We start from the raw sequence: 23,806 nt of genomic DNA on the forward strand, positions 1-23,806 counted from the left end.
TGGTCGACATTTAAAAGTCAGAGTATATATTTTCTATAGACTGGGACTTTTGAGACGATTGTCCAATAGGGAATTTTTGTTTATTTTGGAGCATGTAAGTGTGAGAGAGCTTCCCTTCTGGGGAAGACCATCGCGCTCTTGCCTCCTGCAGAAGCAAGGATGTGAAATGTCAGCGGCATTTTATGCAGAATGCATCGTCTGTCCTACATTTTTGAAACTTTCATTGGATGAGACTATCAACCAAGGGGAGTGTTCAGTTTTTTTTAAAGGTAGGAATTACATTTTTAGCACATGCCCAGAGGAAGCTTTCTCCTTTTGCCAGGACTTGAAAATACTGAATTTGTGGCATCATTAACTTCTAGTGAGCTGAACTTCACTATGGAAGACCAGGATAGGAAAGCTGAAGAAGAGCGTTCGCTGTCTAAACCCAGAGCCCTCTGTCAGAGCCAAGAGAAATATGAAAAGGCAAATGTACATTTTGCTGGGCTTAAAAAAAAACTGTGTAAATCTGTATTTCTGGCTAAAGAAGTACTTTGTCTTTTTGTATTGCATATTGATCGCTACAGCAAGGCACTTTGCTACACTTTGCTCATCCCTGGTTAAAATCTGCATCTTAATTGCCTACAAAAAACATTTTTTAAGATATAAGTTCTTTGGCAAACAAAATCTTAGGGGAACTGCAAAATAGAAAATTCAAAAAAGAAAATGGTAAGGTTTTAAATAAGTGGTTTACATTTTTGTTCTTTGAAAGAAAATATATCCTTTTAGTATGACTGAGATGTTCTTAGGAGCAGCTGGAAACAGTGGGAATACCTTGGCCTGCAGAATTTATTTATCTCTATGTTAATAGGTGATGTGATATTTACCAGATATGTATTCTCAGACGTTGCAGTCAGAACTAACAAAGCTCTCCAGACATAAAGGGAGTCACAACTTTAGGAAGAGACACATAAGGAAACTAGGAATTCTAACATGAAAAAGTTCTACTGGAGTTAAGACCAGAGCGCTGTGATAAGCCTGTGCCTGAGAATCAGAAGAGGAGAACAAAGTGTCCACAACCAAACTGCAGAGTCTGGAACTCTGAGGATGAGCAGCATGGACCAGATGACCACATTTAGACTGAAGACATTTTACACTAAAAAAAAAAAAAAAAAAAAAGCAATGCAAAGATGTGAAGCTAAGAGTGAGCATGCAAAAGGCAGGAAGCCAGAACAGAAGACAGAAGCCAAACTGCAGCTTGTTGAAGAGTGTGAATTTTATTCATTTTTTATTTTCTTAATTTTTACTGACACATAAAAATGGTACATATATTTTGGGTACTGTGCAAATTCTCAGTATATGTGTACATTTTGCAATGTTCAAACAGGGTAGGCATCTATCTTCTCAAACATTTGGTGTTTCTTTATTATGAAAATGCACAAAATACTTTGTTTCGGTTACTTTCAGAAAAACTACACAGTATGTTATCATATAGTCACCCTACTGTGCACAAGAACTCCAGAACTTCGTACTGCTATCTAACTATAATTTAGTAATCCTTCACTAACATTTTCCTATTCGTTCCTCTCCCATTCTCCCCACCTCTGACAATTATTGTTTATTGCCCTTGTCTATACTCCCGCAAACAGTGGTCTTTCTGTATTTTATTTGCTCAGTTCTTTGCTTAGTGGAGGGTTAAGCCTGTGACTATGAAGTGAATTGAAAGTGTGTTATTGTAAAAATTAAAGCAAAAAAGAATAAGAAGAAAGGAGGCTGGAAGGAGGGTGGGAATTTATTATTATGGGTTTAAAATATATATGAAATACTTGAAATCTGTTCTTTTTATATAAATTGAAAATAATTAAAATAAATAAATATCCAAAAGATCCTTGGCAGAAAAATGAGTCCTCACCCTTGTGTACTGAAATACAATTCCTTATACATGGGTAATGCCGGGGTTCCACAAGTGACTCTCTTCTTATCTACACAGATGGTTTTTTGCAGGTTGGTGATCTCTTTTGAGAATCTGTTTTACAGATGAATTTCCCCATATTAATATTTACATAAAATGCATAATTTCACAGTTATTTTAGGGTTAAAATGCCCCTAAAGCCTTCCAAATCCCCTGGGGTTACAAATCCTAGGCAATCTAGCTAGAGCATCAGTCTCCTTACAGAATTAATTTCAGACTAATAATAGATTACTTTGTGGCACCCACAATCTGATGCCCCAAATGAGATTCATATGGTTCCAAAATAACCTGCTTTCTTGATTTTTCACGATAGAATCATTCAGCAAACCTAAGTACAGTGAAGGTCAGAATGAGAGATTGCTCACATGGTCGTCTAAGCCAGAAATTCAGAAAACCCTCTTGGCATCACTTTTTTCCTTTCTTTCCTGTGTAGTTATTTCTGCAAACAAGGTGCTCCCCGTCCTCCATCCCAAGGGCTCCTTCTATACACTTAACTTTCATCCTTTCTCGTTGGGACTGCAGTAGCAATCTTCTAGCTGTTGTGTCTTCCATGTTGTTGGAAGACTAACTTCATTAAGACTAGCAGCAAATCTGATCAAATCATTCATTTGCTGAAGAATCTACTCTAGTCTCCCATCGTTTTGAAGAATAAAATCCAACTCAACTGATTTTGACAAAGGTGCTCAGAACCCATATTGAACAGAGGGCAATGTTTTCCACAAATGATGCTGGGAAGATTGGATATAAATATTCAGAAGAATGAAATGTCTCTCACCATGTACAAAACTGAACTCAAAATGGATTAAAGGCCTAAATGTAAGACCCAGAATTATGAAACTACTGAAACAAAATATAGTGGAGAAACTTCAAGACATTGAAATGGGCAGAAGTTTTTTGGACTCTCATGTCTAGAACACAGGAGACAAAAGCCAAAACAGATAAATGGGATTTTATCAGATAAAATAGCTTATAAACAATGAAGTAAATAGATAGAATGAAGAAACAACCTATTGAATGGGAGAAAACCTTTGCAAGTTATGCTTCTGACAAGGAGTTAATAATCAGAACATATGAGGAACACAAATAACTCAATAGCAAAAAATAGAAAAGTAAATAATAATCTAATTAAGAAATAGACTAAGGGACTTTTATCAAAGTAAAACATACACATGCTAGAGGAGAAGGAGGGACATATTTCTCTCTCCCTGATCACTTATAATGGCATCCTACAACAAGCCAATAGAGCGAGCACCATTGTTAACATACATAACAGTTGTGACAGCTCTTGTCAGTGGGCTGCAACCAGCTGAGTGGAGACTCCTGACTCTGGTAGGGAGAACTAACAGAGAGCTGGGAGCTCATTACTGTGTGAAGCTTCTATTCTGGGACTGTGAAAAAAGGCTTGTGGCTGGGACTTTGGGCAGTCACAACGGGAGACTCCACATGCTCAGGGCTTCCTGGTTATCTGATGAGGGACATTGCTGGAGAATCTGAACTTACACTGAGGACAGAACAGATCCTTTGTGTGGTCCTTTGGGCAGAGGAGCCAAATATTATACCCACTGGGGCTAGCACCCAGGCACTGGTATCCTTTGAGGAGCTCAGCTGAGCAGAATAAACTTCACTTCTGATTTTAAAAAAAAGAGGAGATATACTGTGCAAAACCTGGGAGTGTCACCATAGTACAAAGATATAAGCCACCACAGAAAACAAAAAAGAAACCAATGAGTATCTCTACATGTGCTGAAAAACAAATGTTCCAATTCAAGAAACAAGAATAAGGAAGACAATGTGACACCTCCAAAAGAATACAACACTTAAATACTAGAGTGTAAGGATAAAGAGATGGAAGAAATGCAAGAAATGGAATTCAAAAAATGGATCATAAGTTTACATAGAAGTAATCAGAAGCCAATACACAAACTACTGAAATCCATACAGGACATGAAAGAAAATATCTCCCATGAAATTCAGATCTTAAAGAGAAATCAAAACAAAGAATTCAATAGAACAAATGAAAAATGCAGTGGAGAGCCTTAACCACAGAATCTGTGAAGCAGAAGAAAGAATATCAGACTTAGAAGACAAAGTACAGGAAATTATACAGTCAAACCAAAAGTAAGAAGAAATTAGAAAATCTAGAGGATACTAGCAAGTGATCAAACATATGAGTTCTAGGAGTTCCTTAGGGCACGGAAAAAGATAAAGGATTAGCAAGCCTTTTTAGTGAAATATAAAAGCAAACTTCTCTAATTTGGAGAAAGAAAGACATCTAAGAAGAGGAAGCACATAGAACTCCTAATATATATGAGCATAAAAGATCTTCACTTCACCACATTGTAATCAAACTCCCCACAGTAAAACATAAAGAGAAGATTCTAAAATGTGCATGAGAGAAATGCCAAATTACTTTCATAGGATCTCCAATTAGACTCACAGTGAATTTCTCACCAGAAACCCTACAGGGTAGGAGAGAATGGCAAGATATATTCCAAGTCTAAAGAGAAAAACTCTGTCAACCCAGAATACTATACCATGCAAAGCTCTCATTTATGAATGAAGGTGAAATAAATACCTTCCATAACAAACAAAAACTGACAGAATTTGTCACCACCTGCCCATCCTTACAAAAGATGCTTAAGGATATGCTGCACACAGAAACACAGAAACATGGTCATCACTACAATACAGTAACAAATAAAAATTCAAAATAAACAATAGGAATGTCTTTGGAAAAATGGTAGGGCAAAGTCATTACTTATCAATAGTCACCTTGAATGTAAATGGCCTTAACTCTCAAGTAAAAAGACACAGACCAGCTGAATGGATAAAAACAAAACCCATCTATTTGCTGCCTACAAGAAACATATCTCACCAACAAAGATGCATGGAGACTGGAAGTGAAAGGATGGAAAAAGATATCCCATTCCAACAGAAACCAAAAAAGAGCTGGTATAGCCATCCTAATATCAGACACATTAGGCTTTAACACAAAAACTGTTAAAAGAGACATAGAAGGGCACTATGTAATGATTAAAGGATCAATTCAAAGGAAGATGTAACTATCACTATTCAATATAGTCCTGGAAGTTTAAGACAGAGCCATTAGGCAAGAAAAAGAAATCAATGCGATACAAATTGGGAAGGAGGATATCAAACTATCCCTACTTGCAGATGACATGATTCTATATATAAGGGATCCAAAAGACTCCACTAAGAGACTATTGGAATATCATAGAAGAGTTTGGTAAAGTAGCAGGATATAAAGTTAATACACAAAAATCAGCAGCCTTTGTATACACAATTTCAAGGCTAAGACTGAGCTTCTAAGATCAGTCCCATTCACAATAACTAAAAAAATCAAATACCTTGAAATAAATTTAACCAAGAATGCCAAAGATCTCTACAATGAGAATTAAAAACACTAAAGAAAGAAATAGAAGAGGATGCCAAAAAATGGAAAAATCTTCCATGCTCATGGATTGGAAGAATCAATATCATCAAAATGTCCATTCTAGCAAAAGCAATTTACAGATTCAGTGCAATACCAATCAAAGACATTATTCTAATATACAGAAAAAATGATGCTTAAATTCATGTGGAGGCACAGGAAACCTCGAATAGCTTAAGCAATTTTATACAACAAAAACAAAGCCAGAGGCATCACAATACCATATTTCAAGACATACTACAAGGCAGTTATAACCATAGTACCTAGTACTGGTACAAAAATAGATGGATACTAATGGAACAGAATAGAAACACTAGAAACCAATCCAATCATCTACAACCAACTTATATTTGACCAAGGAGCTAAAACTAATCCTTAGAGCAAAGAAAGTCTCTTCAACAAAGGTACTGGGAAAACTGGATTTCCACATGCAGAAGTATTAAGCAAAACCCCTACCTTACACCTTACACAAAAATCCACTCAACATGGGTTAAAGATCTAAATCTAAGACCCGACATCATGAAATTATTAGAGAACATTGGGGAAACCCTGCAAGACATTGGCACAGGCAAAGAGTTCTTAGAAAAGACCCGAGGCACAGGCAGTCAAAGCCAAAATTAACAAATGGAATTATATCAAATTGAGAATTTTCTGTATGGAAAAATAAACAGTCAGGAAAGTGAAAAGGCAACTGACAGAATGGGAGAAATTATTTTCAAATTATCCAGCTGATAAAGGATTAACAACCAGAATCTACAAAGAGATCAAGAAACTCCACAACAAAACAAACAACCCAGCTAAGAGATGGACCAAGGAATTAAACAGACATTTTTCAAAAGAGGAAATCCAAATGGCCAAAAGACACATGAAAAAATGTTCAGGATAACTAGCTGTCAGGGAAATGTAAATCAAAACTACAATGAGGTTTCACCTCACCCCAGTCAGAATGGCTTTCATAAAAAATTCAACAAACAACAAATGCTGCCAAGGATGTGGGGAACAAGGTACCCTAATCCACTGTTGGTGGAAATATGAACGGTCAAAGCCACCATGGAAGACAGTATGGAGATACCTCAAAAATCTGAATATAGACCTACACTATGAACCAGCCATCCCATTCCCAGGAATTTACCCAAGGGAAATGAAATCTGTAACAAAAGAGCATCTCTCTCTCTCTCTCTCTCTCTCTCTCTCTCTCTCTCTCCCTTTCTCTCTATCTCTCTCTCTAACTCCACCACTCAAATAAATAAAAAAATCTTAAAAAATAATAACCAAAGAGGGGGCAGCACCGTGGTGTACTAGGTTAATCCTCTCCCTGCAGCGCCAGCATCCCATATGAGTGCCGGTTCTAGTCCTGGTTGCTCCTCTTCCAGTCCAGCTCCCTGCTGTGGCCTGGGATAGCAGTGGAGGATGGCCCAAGTGCTTGGGCCCCTGCACACACATGGGAAACCAGGAGGAAGCACCTGGCTCCTGGCTTCAATTCAGTGCAGCCCCGGCCATTGCAGCCATTTGGAGAGTGAACCAACAGAAGACCTTTCCCTCTGTCTCTATCTCTCACTGTCTGTAACTCTGCCTGTCAAATAAATAAATAAATAAAAGTTTTAAAAAAATATAATAACAAAAGAGTTCAAATTATTTTGGTGCAAACCTTTTCTTAATCCATGCATCTAAGAGGGCTTCAAAATTTCATGGAAAAGCATATTATGAAAAACCTATGCATGGATTTCAAAATTTTGTGCATGAAAATAAATTTATCATTTAATTCCAATTTCTGTACACTATTTGAAATAGCTTCATGTGTGTGCATCTGTTTGTGTATGTTTATATCCTGGCCTACAACCAGAATAAAAATAACTGACATTGATGTCTACATCACATTTCTAGTTATAATTCTGAACACATGACAAGTATGTACATACCTAGAGGTAGAGAAGATGAAGAGGATGATGAAGGGAGAGATGTGGCACACAAAGTTTAGTAGAAAGGGTTCCAAGTCAGATGTTGGAAATCTAAGTGCCCATTCTGTCTCACCAACTTTTAAAATACTTGACCTTTTAAATAAAGAACAGTTTGGTGAGGGCATTTGGCACAGCAGTTTACGGTGCCACCTGCGATGCCCACACCCCACACTGGAGTCCCAGGGTTTGAGTCCTGGCTCTGCTTCCAACTCCAGCTTCCTGCTAATGTGTATGCTGGGAGGCAGCTGGTGGTGTCTCAGGTACTTGATTTGCTGCCACCCATATGGGAGACACAGATGGACTCCCATACTTGTAGCTTCAGCCTAGCCCCATCTTCAGCTATTGGGTGCATTTGAGGGTGGAACCAGCAGATGGAAGATGTCTCTCACTCATTCTCTATATCTCTGTCTCTGTTTCTTTATCTTTCAAATTAAATGAAAAATAAATTTTTAAACAATAAAGAAAGGTTTACCTTCCTTGTTTACATGAGTATTATATGACTATTGTAAAAATTTAATGATAAAATGTAATATAAAACTACCTATAAATGTTTATAAAGACATTTTATAAAGTACAATAAAATAGCTTATATTAATAAATAGACACATTTAAATTAACCTTAAAAGGAGATTGAAATGATAGACTATGATATTTTTACTTTGTTTCCTAAGTAATAAACACAGTTTTAAATCATTATCAATTACTTGGGTAATGCATGCGGATGCAGCAAATGAGATTACAGTAAAATCTTTAGTAAAATGTACACAACTAGGCTACTAAACTTCAGTAATTCGCTAATAGTCCTGATGAAAACAAGATGAAATGTACAATTCCCTACTTTGGGTGATAATGAAGTAATCTTTTTTATGAGAGGCTAAATGTAAATGTGTTACAATTTATTCAGAAAGACTGTTTCTAGAAATTCATCGGAAATAGATTTATGGGAAATCAAAATCCATTTTTTTAAAGAACTAAGGGAACACAACTTAGAGACTCTGCCAAGTATCTTTTGGAATAATTGCTGCTTCAAGAAACTTTTCAGTTTAGATTTTACATAACAGTTTGTATTAGAAGCAACATTAAATATTCATAAAGTAGGGCATAACTTTGCATATTTTTTGCACATCAATAATTGGTGTTCTATTCAAAACCCTCAGAATATACCATCCCTGCAAGAGTGTGTTAAAGACAGATCAAAGTGATTATTTTGTGCATTTTAAAAAATAAAATACAAAGTTCTACATATAATAAAATACAGGATTGCAGCCTTGCTTCTGGGTATCTTTTATAGAGCAGTATGAGCTCACATATGTGAATTAGATCGCTGCTTCCAGGAGTGGTGAGAAGCAGGGAGGGAATGGAAAGGGTGTGAGCAGAGCAGAGCCAAAGAGGCATTTGGGGCATGCTCTCTTCTAGAAGATTCCAGGAGCATTTTAAATACCGCCAGGTCTGGAGCAGCTGTCCCATGTGGATGACTGTGCACTGCTCTGAAGGTTGGGAGATGACGGACCATGAATGAGTCACGTGAGGAATGTTCCCATCACATCCTGGGTTCACGAATTCCAAATCCATGCTCAGCCCAGTCTTTCCCTCACAACATGGAGAAGGGGCAAGCTCAAGCCTTGTGGAGCCTGAAACATACATTTTGAGGGACCTGTGTGAAGAAAGGAAAAGGTTAATTGTAAGAATAGTTTTAAATGGGGATATTTATTAAGAATAAAAGAAGTGAGGCCAGTGTTGCAGCATAGCAGGGAAGGTGCAGGTTTGTATCCCAGACACTCCACTTCTGATTCAACTCCCTGCTAATGGATAGGGAAAAGCAACAGAGATGGCCCAAGGCCCTGCACCCAAGTAGAACACCTGGATGAAGCTCCTGACTCCTGACTTCAGCCTGGCTCAGCCCTGGCCATCTCAGCCACTTGGAGAGTAAACCAACAAATGGAAGACTTCTCTCCCCTTCTCTCTATAACTCTGACTTTCAAAAAAAATGAATAAATTGTTAAAAAATAAACACAAGAAGAAAGCAAGCACAAGTAATTTAAGACCTAGAAATTCAGGTCCATATTTCTGTGGCAGCATTGAGCTTTTTGCTGCAAACACTTTGGAAACAACAGTTACCCATGGTAGGCTGGCTTCCTCCTCCCTTGGACACGGCTTGACTCTCAGCATCTCCAGCACTCACAAGTGGTCCCCAAAGCTCAAGTTTTATTGTCTTTGCAGGAAAGCTGCCACTGTCAGTAAGAATCCATCATGATCCTTGGGCTGTTTACTTTCTGTGGTTCCATATCCAGTTCAACCTGTGTTAGAGGCTCAGGTAAGGTTCTGTGAAAAAGGAAATGTCAGGACCTTTGAAATTCTGACTTCCCGAGATGCAAAGCATGGCACCATAGGACAGGCTGTGAGCTAGTTATTCTTCCTGCTAGCCTGCCTCCTAATGGGTGTCTCTCACGGTGCCTGGGAGGGCAGTCCTTGCCTCCCGCACCACGCCCTGTGGCTGTCATATCCAACTGCAGCTCAGGTGAGGTCTTTCTTCCAGGTTCATAATTCAATCTCCCTAAACCTGCTGGTTGTCTCCATCCAAGAGTTAGAGATGGCAGCTTGAGGCCCATTCATGAAGTTTCAGGGAGGAGGAGAATGTGAGGGAACAGATGTCAACCTACTCCCACTGCTGACAAGAGTCAGGAAACTACAACACCTCTCTGTCTGTTCTGACAGGTCAATAACATTGAATTTGCACCTCACTGGTGGAGCATTATCTTTAAAATAATCAAGTTGCCTTGGTTACTTGGACACCAGCATCCCTACCAGTCAAGAGAGTTGAGGAAGGTGATAAAGGTGTGAATTTCCCATTGCAGATTCCCAGACAAGAGAGCCCAGGACATCACAGCAGAGATCACCTAGCCTCATCTTGCAGGTAGCTTGTAGACAGGATAGGAGATGGTCAGTGATTAATAAGAGGCAGTGATGACATGGGGAACATCAGAATCTGAGCTGTCATATGTAAGGAAGGAGGGATATCAGATTAAAAAAAGAAAAAGGGATGTCACATCACAAATTCAGATATGCATTAATGAGCCTTAAACACAGATATCCCAAATATATCATGGATATAGTTATACTAAAAACTTTTTTGTTATGTATCTGAAACTCCTTTTTCACTAGATGGGAAGCCAAATGAGAGGGAGATTCCAACTTAGCCAGGACCATTCAGTTCTGCAGGGTAGGAAATGATGCCAAATTGATGAGAATGAAAATTAAAATAAATGTTGCACGAGTATATGGCCAATTTATTTTTATAATGGTGTTAGTACAATTCATTTAGAAAAGAAAGGGAGGCTGGAATACCTGGATAATTTTACAGGGAAAATAAAAATTTTATTCTTATCTCACATCATGCACAAAAGCTAATTTGAAATAGACCATAGATCCAAATGCAAATGCTAAAACTCTAAAGCCCTTAACGGCACATGCGGAAGAACATCTTCACGACATGTAGTAGTTGGAAATTTCTCAGGATGCAAAAAAGAAAGTGCACGTGACAGAAACTGTGATCAACTGGCGTTTTAGATTGAGTTCAACAGAGGCAGAGCCAGACATGGCAATTCTGGAGTTGAGTGAGCGCTTATAGGAGACACTGGAAGGATGTAAGGGCAGAGGAGGAAGCCAGCAGAGATCTGAGTCCAGTCTGAGCCCCGGCTCTTCCGGATCCTGCAGGGAGCTCCAGAATACAAGCACCATCTCAGGGTTGTCCCATGTGGAGTCAGCAACACAGCCCCGTGTCAGCCAGGCATGCATCCGGGCCACCCCAGAGGACATCGCAGTCTGGGTACAACATTCCTGTGGACTGTGGACGACTGTCCTGGGAAGGGTGTCAGTGTAGCACCCAACGGCCAGCAGGCTCATTACCTGAGAATGGATGTGTCCTCAGGAAAGGGGATCTGGGGTGGGCACCACAAATATCTCCTATTAGTGGACTTTACCAAAGATAAAAATATGGAATCATTACAGATGTCATGTAGAAAATAGGTTACATACAAAAATATTTACAACTCATGTGTCTGAGGAAGGGCTTGTTCCTAACATATACAAGAATTCCCTCAAAGAAATATAAACAACCCAGGATTTTAAAATAGCACAGCGGGTGGGCATTGAATGCATCAATTTAGACAACACATGGGACACCTGCACCCCCCATCAGAGTGCCTGGATTTGAGACCTGGTTCTGGCTTCCTGCTCATGCACACTTTGGGAGGCAGCAGATGATGGCTCAGGTACATGGGTCCCTGCTACTCACGTGGGTGAACCAGATTGAGTTCTGGATTTGTGGCTTTGGCATAGCCCAGCCTTGGCTGTCGTAGGATCTGGGAAGTGAACCAGTACATGGAAGATCTCTCACCGCCCCTTAACTCCACCCTTCATACAAATATAAAATTATTTTAGTTTAATTTAAAAATAAATAAAACACAGTAGTTTTGTAAATAGAATGCCTGAAGTTAAAAAGACTGACAAAACTAAATGAATCATATATGTATAGCTGGTGGGAGTGTAAGGTGGCACCATCCCCTTGAAAACTGGCAATTTTTAATGAGTCTAGCTATACACTTATCCCACAGAGCAGCAATTACATTCTAAGTATTTACTTTCTCTGGAGGGCAAAGTACATGTTGTGAAAAAAAAAAATCATCAGTACAAGGATGTTAGAACAGTCACCTCAACTTTCTTTGTAACCATCAAATCCCAGAAATAATAACCCAAGTCAATCAACTGGTGAATGGATAAATAAATCACAGCAAATCCTTACAACGAATGAAAACTAAGCATAAAAAAAGAACAACTGTAACCTGTAACAACCCATAGGAACCTCAAAGATAGACAAAGGATTCTTTGATTCCATTCTGTAATGTTTGTGAACAGTCAAAACTAATCAGGTAGAAAGCAAAACAATGGTCATTTTGGGGCTGAACAGGGCAATTGTTACAAAGGAGCCATGGGGAATGTCACAGAGTGATAGCAATCTTTCTATGTCTTGAAAGAGGTGGTGGGTTACATGGTGGTATGTATATTTGTCCAAATGTATCAAGCTGTACACTTAATAGCAATGTAGTATATCATAATATAAGCTATGCCTCAATAATTTGTATTAGTTATGCAGCAGGAATTCCAAGGCTTATGTTGGTTTCATGGATAGCTGAATCCAAGGGTTCAAAAAAAAGTCATCTCTTCTCTTCTGCTCCCTAGCACAGCTCCTTTAGCTTGCCTGTTCTTGCTAAGGTTTGGCTTTATTTTGGACCTGCTGGAACCAGAGCCATAAGAAAGTTTCTGCCAGGCCTATGGTGCATGAGTTGACCCTCAAAACTGAAACTCAGGGTCTGATATCATACTAGCTGCACTTATTCACACAAGAGAAAAACTTGGCCCATTGTAACTCTGCTTGTGTTTGCACATTGTAGTTATTTGGCCAGTCTGCTGAAGTTGTTCTTGGCAAAACAATTCTTGGAGTTGACATTAGTCACGGAGTATCTGATCCATGAAGGCAAAGGACCAATGTGGGGGTTGCCGCCAGCCACTTTAAGAAAATTCATTTTATTGAGTACTACTCATTTATATGGACACTTATGATTGTTTTTGTAAAACTCATGATAAGCCTTTAAAATTATCACAGTTGACGGTTTGGGCTGAGATGCATTACCAGTTTTTCTCTTCAAGAGGTCACAGAGAGAAAGGGGAATCAGGTCTGAGCAGGACAAGGAGTGACTGGAGCTTCATTTCAAAGGGAGCCAGGCAGGGTAGCATAATCAGAAAACAAAGCCTTTTACTCCACTCTGTTTGCTAACATGGCTACCTTGTATCTGCTCTTCCTGCCAACTTTCAGTGAATCTTTCTAGAAACCATTTTCCCTGCAATTCCCAAGCAACGTTGCCAGATATTTTTTTTCTCATGGGCCTTCAGCCAGCTAGGGATAAGCTCTTAACTTATTCTTGCATAATCACATTTCCTAACTCTGAAAAACTTGTCTTTCTTAAATTCTATGATCATTGATTTTGTGTGTCACCTTGACTGGATGAAAGGATGCCTGTAGGACTGCCAAAAGCATTTGTTATTCTCCGTTCTTCAGGAGAAGCACCATCTCTCTTCTGATGAAAGAGAAACCCAGGAGGTTTTGTGTGGATTAGAATGACTGAGCTGCCCCAGGCACACCTGTGAGAATGTTTCCAAACGAGATGGGCTGAGTTGGTAGACAGGATAAGGAAGCTGTACCCTCAGTATGGCAGGCACCAACCAATCAGCTGGGGGGCTTGATGTGGGGTTGGCTCTGTCTGCTTATCATGTATTTATTTTCCATTACTGACGGTGAAAACTGTGTTATGCAAACCCTGAGAGCTAACCTTAGGATTCTGCCCTTCTACCAATATCTGAATGATGTTCAAGTTCAGGGTGTGCTGCAATTCTCTTCCATCTACTCACCTACTTGTTTAACTTTTTCTTCTCTATGAGACCTCAGTGGAAGTTAAGTACTTACACACATACATCTTAGAACAGATAAACCCATTCTAATTCCGAGATGAAGATGACCTTTCTCAGATAAGTGTTCTGGAGTCTCCCATTAATGCTGATACAGAATCCCTCAGAAAACAATAAAAGTGTATTTTTGACCACAGGGAAAATCCATGAGACACCAACAAACAGCCTGGCAATGGGGGCTGGTGTTGGGGGAAGTCTGGTCATGAAGGATTCAGAAGAGACAAGGGACTCAGAACAGAAACCCAGAGGGTTCGCAAGATTGTTTGCACTAGATACTTGATGCTCTTAAGAATAAGAGCTCTTTCCGTGGAGGGTTCCCACCAACTGTCGGCAGTGGCTGCCCTGGAAGTGGTGTGAACAGTGGGTACCACCGCCTGACTGCACCCGTGTCAGCTGACACTATAGGGCTGCCCTAACCATTGTGCTCTCTGACGGATGAGCTGGAACAGCAGAGCTGTGCCCAGACTGAGCCACGGACAGCATCCATCCAGCAAGCCCCCCACAGTTATCCCCGGCATCAAATCAAACACAGGAGACACCACCACACTCTTCACAGTGCTCTCCTTGTCTCTAAGAGTCACTTGGCATTTATCATGCCTGTGCTTTTTTTAACCTAACACATCTGATCTACAAGCGATCTTGGCTATGTATTTTAACATTAACATAAAGCATTTTCTGTTCCATTTTACACTTGGCATTTCCAGGTAACACCACAGTTCATTTGAAGATATTAATGTATTGTTTTGTACTTTTAAGATAGTGTTAGGCCGGTGCCGCGGCTCACTAGGCTAATCCTCCACCTTGCGGCGCCGGCACACAGGGTTCTAGTCCCGGTCAGGGCACCGGATTCTGTCCTGGTTGCCCCTCTTCCAGGCCAGCTCTCTGCTGTGGCCCAGGAGTACAGTGGAGGATGGCCCAAGTCCTTGGGCCCTGCACCCCATGGGAGACCAGGAGAAGCACCTGGCTCCTGCCATCCGATCAGCGTGGTGCGCCAGCCGCGGCGGGCGGCCATTGGAGGGTGAACCAACAGCAAAGGAAGACCTTTCTCCCTGTCTCTCTCTCTCTCTCACTGTCCACTCTGCCTGTCAAAAAAAAAAAAAAAAAGATAGTGTTAACAAATAAATGAATGGTTTCTCTATTTTGATTGCTGTATACTATTCTATCTTCAGGTTACTTACAATTTTCCACAATTACAAGCACTGTTCTGTGAATATCCTTAAAAATCTTATCCACATGCCAAGAGCAGGCGTTTCTGTAAATAAAGTCTACCTTCAATTCCCTGTTTTCTCACTGTAGTTGAGTACTTTATCATATCACATTATCCATTCAAATTTCCTCAGCATACAATCTGTTCATACTATTTTGCTTATTTTATATTATTTTTGTTCTTGTTTAATGTTGGGTATTCTACATATAACCTGACAACTAATCATTTATTTGTGGTATGTGTTGCAAAAATATTTTGGCAACATTATGCTCGATTTTCAGCTTTTATTGACGGCTTTATTATACTGAATTTCATAATTTTGGTGAGTCAAATTTATCCTATTTTTATTGTACTTTTCAAATCTTATTTTAAAATGTCCTCTATGTAAATATTATCCAAGATTGTAATATACTTTAGAAAATTTCAGAGTTTTATTTTTCTTAGTTATAGCTGTAAAGCATCTGAAAGAATTGGTGTGTCCAGTCACTTTTTCAATTAGACTATGCAGTTGTCCCAATGCAATATATGACAAAGGACATTTCTATACCAATTTGCAAAGAGTTTGTTATGTATCAAGCTTATATAGGGGTCTTCTCCTGGGATCTCTGGTTGGTTTGTTTATTCTAATACTGTAGAATCAGCTTGTCTAATTCAACTAAAATCCATGGAGGATTTCAGCTGACATTTCAGTTTATTTTATAAATATAATTGGATAGGATCATATATTTATACTGCTAGAATTTTTCATTCAAAGATAATTTCCATTAATTTAGAATTTCCCCCTTATTAGATTTTAGTATAAAGTAGCTCATTGCTTATTCTGCATATTAAGGATGGCTTTTTGATTTTTATATTATTTTATGATGATCATATAATATGCTGAAATATGTTGTTAATGCTAATAGCTTCTGTAGATTGTTTTATATTTTTCTACATATATATGGCATATTGTTTACTAATAATATAAATCTTTCCTTAATAATATTAACATCTATATCTTCTATTAATTGTCCTGCACTATCTAGAATATTCAATGCAATGGTGAATAGCAGCAATACTAGCAGAGATACTTGTCTTTTTCCTGACATCAAGTATGTCAGAATCGTAATACTTTTACTTGTTTAATAGTGTTACGAAAAACCATTTAACCAAGTAAAGAAGTCTCTTTTATTTACAGAAAAATAAAAGCCTTTATCACATACAGTATTGAATTTTATTTTTTAATCTGTGGATAAATTAATATGTTTTTTCCTTAATCTTGCAATTTGGTACACACATCAATTGACCTTTCAACTTTTCTTCAGTCTTGGGTTAAACTCAAAATATTTATGATGAAATTTTTAATACGTTACAGGATTTGGTTTGCTGATGTTTTATTCAGGACTTTACCTTTATACCAATACTGAATTAAGCTATCATTGTATATATTTAATAGCAAAATTGTGCTGTCTTCCTAAAATGAGTTAGCAGCCATTTTTCTTATTTAGTTCCTGAAAATACAAATAGAAGTATTAAATGTTTCCTTGAGGCATACTTCATAAACTACATCTCAGCCTGATGCTTTTAGGGATACTACTATTTTATTCTTAATTTTTTATGCTCTCCCCTCTTTTTTAAAGTTTTTGCTTCCATGTGCCTCTTCTACTTTTCTCTAGTATGTACTTGATGTGAGAAATTACTGACTTGCATCTGCACACTGATTTTTTTTTTTTATTTGACAGGTAGAGTTATAGACAGTGAGAGAGAGACAGAGAGAAAGGCCTTCCTTCCATTGGTTCACTCCCCAGATGGCCGCTACAGCCAGCACTGCACTGATTCGAAGCCAGGAGCCAGGTGTCTCCTGGTCTCCGAAGCAGGTGCAGGGCCCAAGCACTAGGGCCCTCCTCCACTGCCTTCCCAGGCCACAGCAGAGAGCTGGACTGGAAGAGGAGCAACCAGGACTAGAACCCAGCACCCACATGGATGACGGCGCCGCAGGCGGAGGATTAACCAAGCGAGCCACAGCACCAGCCCCTGCACACTCATTTTCAGTCTTTTTTGTTTTCTTATACAGCACTTAACATTTAAATTTGACAGTAGAGTACTTTTACGGCTATATATGCCAGTTTTGCTATATACAACTTACTGCTTAGCTTGTTTCTTAATAATTATCATTTGGGTAATTTCCATTGTTAATCCTCTTGTAACTCTTGAGTTATTAAGAAGTGTTACGCTCTACTTAGTACAGCCAGCCTCAAAGACCAGCTTCAGTGACCCCACCTCTGTGTACACACACCTGTCAGAGCACCTAAACTGAAAACTGTTGAAACATCACTTCCAAGGTTAGGATACAATCAGACTGGAGTCTGTCCAGTTGGGCACTCATCCTGAAGGGAATCAGCTGCCATGCTGGCAATGACCCTTTGGTGAGGGGCACATGGCCAGGAACAGAAAGAGGCTTCTAGACAACAACTGGAAGCTACCGAATCTCACCACAACCACATGAGTAAGCTGGGAAGCAGAACCTCACACCCTGGAGCTGATCACCGAGACAGCCGTAGCCCTGATCCTTTGAATACAGCTTCTTGTGGAACTTGGACTGCAAGGGCCCAGCTAAATTGTGCATATCTGATCCACGGATTCCATAGACTGTGGACTGAAGCACCCGATTCTGGTGCCATTTGTTATACAGCAATAGGTAAATAATACAGATTTGGTTTGTGAAAGTTTAATCAAATGTTTTGTTGCTATCATTATTTTGAACCAAATCTTACCTATTGGATCAATTAAGAATAAGACAATTAGGGGGGCCGGCACTGTGCCATAGCTGGTGAGGCTGTCACCTGCAGTGCTGGCATCCCATATGGGTGCTAGTTCAAGTCCCGGCTGCTTCAGCTCTCTGCTGTGGCCTTGGAAAGCTGAAGAAGATGGCTCAACCCCTTTGGCTCCTGTACCCACGTAGGAGATCCAGAAAAAGCTCCTGGCTCCTGGCTTTGGATTGGCACAGCTCCAGCCTTTGCAGCCCACTGGGGAGTGGACCAGCGAAGGAAGACCTCTCTCTCTCTCTGCCTTTCCTTCTCTCTGTGTGTAGCTCTGACTTTTAAGTAAAATAAATAAATCCTTAAAAAAAAAAGACAATTAGGGACATTTGGCTACCAGCTAATGTATCAGTTGGGATTCCTGGGTCACATTTCTACCTGGTGTTAAGTCCTTGTTCCCTTACTTCTGTTCTAGCTTCCTACTAATGCACAACCAGTGAGGCTGCAGGTGATGGTTCAAGTACTTAGGTCCCTGCCACCTATGTGGAAGACTTAGATTGAATTCTGAGTTCCTGGCTTCATCCTGGTCCAACTTGGGTTGTTATGGCCATTTGGGGAGTGAATCAGCAGACAGAAGATTACTGCCTGCCTGTCTGTCTCTCCGTCTTTCAAACAGAAAGAGTTAAGCAAAAAAGAATATGAAAAATAACAGTTTTATTGTGCTTTCTCTTACTGCTTGTTTCTCTAGGTATATTCAAGAACTTCTTATAAAATTTCTTGCAAAACAACAAACTCATTCGAACTTTGTTTGTATTAGAAAATCTATTTATCCTTCTCTTTTGAAGGATAATATCACAGGTTACAGAATTCTAGGTTGGTATTTGTTTCTCTCTCAACACTTTAAACATTTTTCTCCACTTCCTTCTTGCCTGAATTGTTTATGAGGAGAAGTATAACATAATTCATATATTTTTATGTTGGGGAATGGGGGAGAGGGGTGGAGGGAGGAGAGAGAGAGAGATAGAGAGAGAACAAAGAGAGAGCTCCCTTCTACTGGTTCACTCTCCAAATTTCCACAAGAGCAGATCTCCCTGCTACCTCCTGGGATCTATATTAACTCAAAGCTGGAATCAAGAAATAGAGGCAGAAGTCAAACCCAGGTATTCCAAAGTAGGACATGGGCATTCTAATCGGTGTCTTTACTGTTAAGCCAAATTATTCTGTTTTTCTTTAAGTCACTTGAATATCTCTTAAATGTAAGCATATTTTCCTCATGTCTGAGTTATTTTCTTTCTCTCCAAATTTGTATCTCATTTTCTTATAACCAAAGAAGCTATGCCTAAAATAAATGTTTTTCTCTCATCTACAAACTCATGAAAATCTTGTAATTAGATTTTATCTCTCCAGAATCAAATATCTCAATACTGTGCATATTTATAACAGGGAAGGCAAATGGGATAAAAATGAATATGCCACAATGTATTGGTAAACATGCCTCATCTTTATCAGTCAGTATCAGTGAACACTTATTGAATGGTTATTGTGGCATACAGAAACAAAGAGTCTAGAGGAATAGCAGCAAATAGACAACTGTAAACTGAATATTGGCTACATAAGCAGCAAAAGCTATCCTTCCGATTTTTAAGGAATGACATATCTATAACTATCCTTCACATTAATTTACACACACACACACACACACACACACACATAATGTTGGTAAGTGATACACCTGATATATCAGCAAAGAAATAAGCACTGAGATGGAAAGAGAATTTTGCAAGCAAGAAAAAATAGGAAGTATGGAAGGAGAAGGATGGAGTGGATGAATGATCACAGGGAATGTGATCAACCCAGAATAAATCTTGTAGTTATGAATGGGAACCAGGGTTGGACCTTCAAAATGACTACGCCCTGGAGCAACAGAAAGGGAAGAACTAGGGGGTGACTGCAAGCCTTGGCCTAAGAAATAGCATGTTCCCAAACTGGAGAGTCAAAATCGGTCCTAGTTCCAGAAGGCAACCACAGACACCCAGCAAATGCAGATGCAGAGATGGAAGCTAGGATGACAGAGCAGGGGACAGGTGAAGTCTGCACTCTCAGCTGCCGCTGAGTCCTATCGGAGTCAAGGTCCATAATTCTTAGATGCAAACTGAATGCTGCATGTGTGGGAATGCAGTGAACAGGGAGGACAGAGAGCAATGTGACTACAGATAAGAGGAGCCCAGAAAGGAACCTGGGCAGCAGTGAGAGTAACAGAAGTAGGAGGGGTTATAAGGTGACATTGTCAGTGTGCAATGCTAAGTTCCCACTCAGGCCGAGGAGAGAGACTCAGGCAGTGTGCACTTGCTCTGTTGTGCAGAGGTGAGACTTCTGAGCTGACAGATGTTAACAGAGGAACCTCCTATAAAAATTTTTCTTATGGTCACTAAGAATAAGCTGCAGGTGATTTCAGGTTGAGAAAACCCAAGCATGTAATTGTTGGCTGGATCCAAACCATTTCTTAAATTGAGTTTGAACATCTGAGGCAGACATACTGCCCTCATTTCTAACTTTTACCAAATCATGGCAATGTAATAACAAATTGAGTATATTGATCATTACTAGCTTATCACTGCAGAAACCCTTCTTCAACCTGGATATATCTGATTGTGTTAATTAAACATACAATGCACAGGTGATATATTTTTAACTCTCCACGTACTCCACTAGGTTGTGTTTATCAGCAGACTAGATTTACAGTATGATTTTTTAAAGATTTATTTATTTATTTGAAAGGAATAGTTGTGACAGAGAGGGCAGAGAAAGAGAGAGGTCTTCCATCCGCTGGTTCACTCATCAGATGGCAACAATGCCTGGAGCTACACCAATCCAAAGCCAGGAGGCAGGAACCAGGAGTTTCCTCTGGGTCTCCTTTGTGGGTGCAGGGGCTCAAGCACTTGAGCCATCCTCTAATGCTTTCCTAGGCCATAGCAGAGAGCTGGATCCAAAGTGGAGGACCCTGGACTTGAACCAGCACCTATATGGGATGCCGGAACTGCAGTGCTTTACCCACTACACCACAGCATTGGCCCCCAAGTTTGAATTTTTTTTAATTTGATTAGCTGTGGACTGTCTCAGTACCACATCTGTCTGGTAGAGAAACCAACTTTGGCCTCAGAAAATCTCAACAGAGTTGGAAATAGATTAGACTGGAGGAATCAATAAACCTGGACTCACACCTACCCTGGTCAAGTTGTGTGAACTTGGGGTCCAAGTCCATTCATGTTATTCCACTTATGCATTGATTAGTGGGAACAAAGATCTACTACCTGGTGGTAATCTCCCATCACTCTAAAAAAAAAGGTTGTATATAAAGCTACTGTGAAAATTAAGAACTCTGAAACTATAGCCAATATTATTGCAAATTTAGAAATATAAAAACAACTGAAAATTTGGCTGTTCATGAAAAATTTTAAAAACCAAACATATTTGAAATTTTCCTAAGCTCTAGGAATTGCCCATGGCTCAACTCTTGCACTGTGTCTTCCATCCAAACCCATCTTCTTGGTAAAATAACTATATAGCACCTAACTTCAGAATAAGCATTAAAAGATAGGACTATGCTGCTGAAGACAATGCAATGACTGAATATCAAAATTAAGCTTCAGGTAAGTGTCAAGGTAAAGAAAAGGATATCCTAAGTAAAAAGGGGTTGATGAGAATCTAAGAACAAATAGAGCCACAGAGAGGTTAGAGAATTGAGGAAATAAAAGAGCAAGGAAGCTGCTTAGACAGGCCAAAATGGAAGAAGGCCTAATAAAGGAAGAATTTTACAGAATACCACAGGTGTATATGAGCAATCGAGACTTATTGAATATTCTGGCCCAAATGAATCTCAGAACATGAGATCTATGTCGTGATTACTTCTAATACATCAGGATATTTTTTATGATTTATTTATTTATTTGAAAGTCAGAGTTACACAGAAAGAGGAGAAGCAGAGAGACAGAGAGAGAGAAAGAGAGAGAGAGGTCTTCCATCGGATGGTTCACTCCCCAGTTGGCCGCAATGGCCAGAGCTGTGCCGAACCGAAGCCAGGAGTGAGGAGCTTCCTCTGGGTCTCCCACGCGGGTTCAGGGGCCCAAAGACTTGGGCCGTCTTCTACTGCTTTCCCAGGCCACAGCAGAGAGCTGGAGCGGAAGTGGAGCAGCCAGGTCTCTAACCGCCACCCATATGGGATGCCGGCACTTCAGGCCAGGTCATTAACCCACTGCGCCACAGTGCTGGCCTCCATCAGGAATTTATAATCAGTGCTTAAGTTCACAGGAGACAAATCATTTTTTTTTTTTGACAGGCAGAGTTAGACAGTGAGAGAGAGAGAGTCACACAGAGAAAGGTCTTCCTTCTGTTGATTCACCCCCCAAATGGCCGCCACAGCCAGCGCGCTGTGCTGATCTGAAGTCAAGAGCCAGGTACTTCCTCCTGGTCTCCCATGCGGGTGTAGGGCCCAAGCACTTGGGCCATCCTCCACTGCCTTCCCAGGCCACAGCAGAGAGCTGGACTGGAAGAGGAGCAACCGGGGCAGAACTGGCGCCCCAACCGGGACTAGAACCCGGGGTGCCGGCACCACAGGCAGAGGATTAGCTTAGTGAGCCGAGGTGCAGGCCAAGAGACAAATCTATTTAGGATTCTATCTGTACATGTGTACAAATGAGTTTCATAGTTAGGAAGAGGTACAAATAGCATCACGCATTTTTTTCCAAAGGTTATAGGCATAGTTTATGTAAGAAGCTTGGTCATCAAATGGTCTAGTCCTCAAAATGCTGGAGTAGAACTTAGTAAGAGGCACAGAAGCTGGCTGAGGTAAGGGGGGTGGAGCAAAGGACATCTCTCTGCTCTGTTTGGATTCAAGCCCTCAAATTTGGACTCCTTGTAAAAGGTCCACACTGACACTAACTTTGAAGGATCTAATTATAACTCCAGGGATAGATACAGATAAAGAGAAGGAAACACGCCCATCTGGGATTCAGGTATGAGTCCTCTAACCCAGGGCACAAAGCCCTTCTTCCTGGATCTGACCTCCATTAATAATCTTATGGGGATCGGTGCCAGGCTGTTGATGAAAAACCCATAAAGAACTTTTCAAAATCCCAAGTTCCCAAGACCACACTACCCCACACCTATGGAGTCTGAATCTCCACTAGCAAGTCTGTGAGTCAGTTAGGGCACTGCTGAATGAAAGCAGAAAACCCAGCAGATAATCAGGGAGGGCAGCTGAGTGTCAGCTAACGGCGTTCAGCAGCAGCCCTAAGGGACAAGGACTTCCCCTGCTGCCATCGTCAATGGGTTGGCGTTTGTCCCAAGACTCACTCCTTCATGGTGGCACAGTGGCAGCTTCTGCTCCTATCTTTATGCAACTCATTCACAGCTGGAAGAGTGGCCCTTCCTTGGTCTTCAGTCTTATTGTTTGACTTACCCTCACTTTATCCTGTCCATCTCCCATCACAGACCCATTCCTAAATAATCACTGGTTAGAGAAATGGAATTTGCACAATTTGCAACTTATTAGGATTTTCTGCCTTGGATTTGGCAATAATCTAGTCTCAACTGAAATATATAACCATGTTGTTACCAAACAGTATTGGGAAAGTGTATCAGTTAGATAGGGAATCAAAAATGAACACTAAAACCTGCATTTGTTAAATATCCCCTGGTAACTTTTTTTTGTGTACAAAGAATATAGGTCTAGAGCCTAGTGGTTTCCTTGTGTCTTCTCTCTCCTTGTGAGGACTCCTGTGTACGTGTAAAAACACTAAACAATTTGGTCTTTTTGCTGCTACTCTGTCAGTTTATTTCTTAGGCTCAGCTGCAGACCTTAAGCTGATATAAAGAACTTCTTCTCCTTTTCACACCTTCAGACCTGTACCCTGTTAGGAATATACAACTTTGTTGTATGCCAGAACCCAGAATTCAGTATAAGGAATTAGTTAGGTGGGT

General features: G+C 40.0%; 1 long non-coding RNA gene across 1 annotated transcript in view; it reads right to left on the minus strand.

The window, feature by feature from the left end:
• Positions 1-1,241: 1,241 nt before the first annotated feature.
• The window catches only part of LOC103352189 (uncharacterized), a 315,055-nt gene continuing 292,490 nt past the window's right edge, over positions 1,242-23,806 (minus strand). The window contains exon 3 of the long non-coding RNA XR_016218712.1: positions 1,242-9,014. This is a non-coding gene — a long non-coding RNA (uncharacterized LOC103352189). The remainder of the gene's footprint in view (positions 9,015-23,806) is intronic.

Source organism: Oryctolagus cuniculus, chromosome 12 (genome assembly GCF_051225735.1).
Source record: "Oryctolagus cuniculus isolate XC-2025 breed Fujian yellow rabbit chromosome 12, ASM5122573v1, whole genome shotgun sequence".
NCBI lineage: Eukaryota > Metazoa > Chordata > Mammalia > Lagomorpha > Leporidae > Oryctolagus > Oryctolagus cuniculus.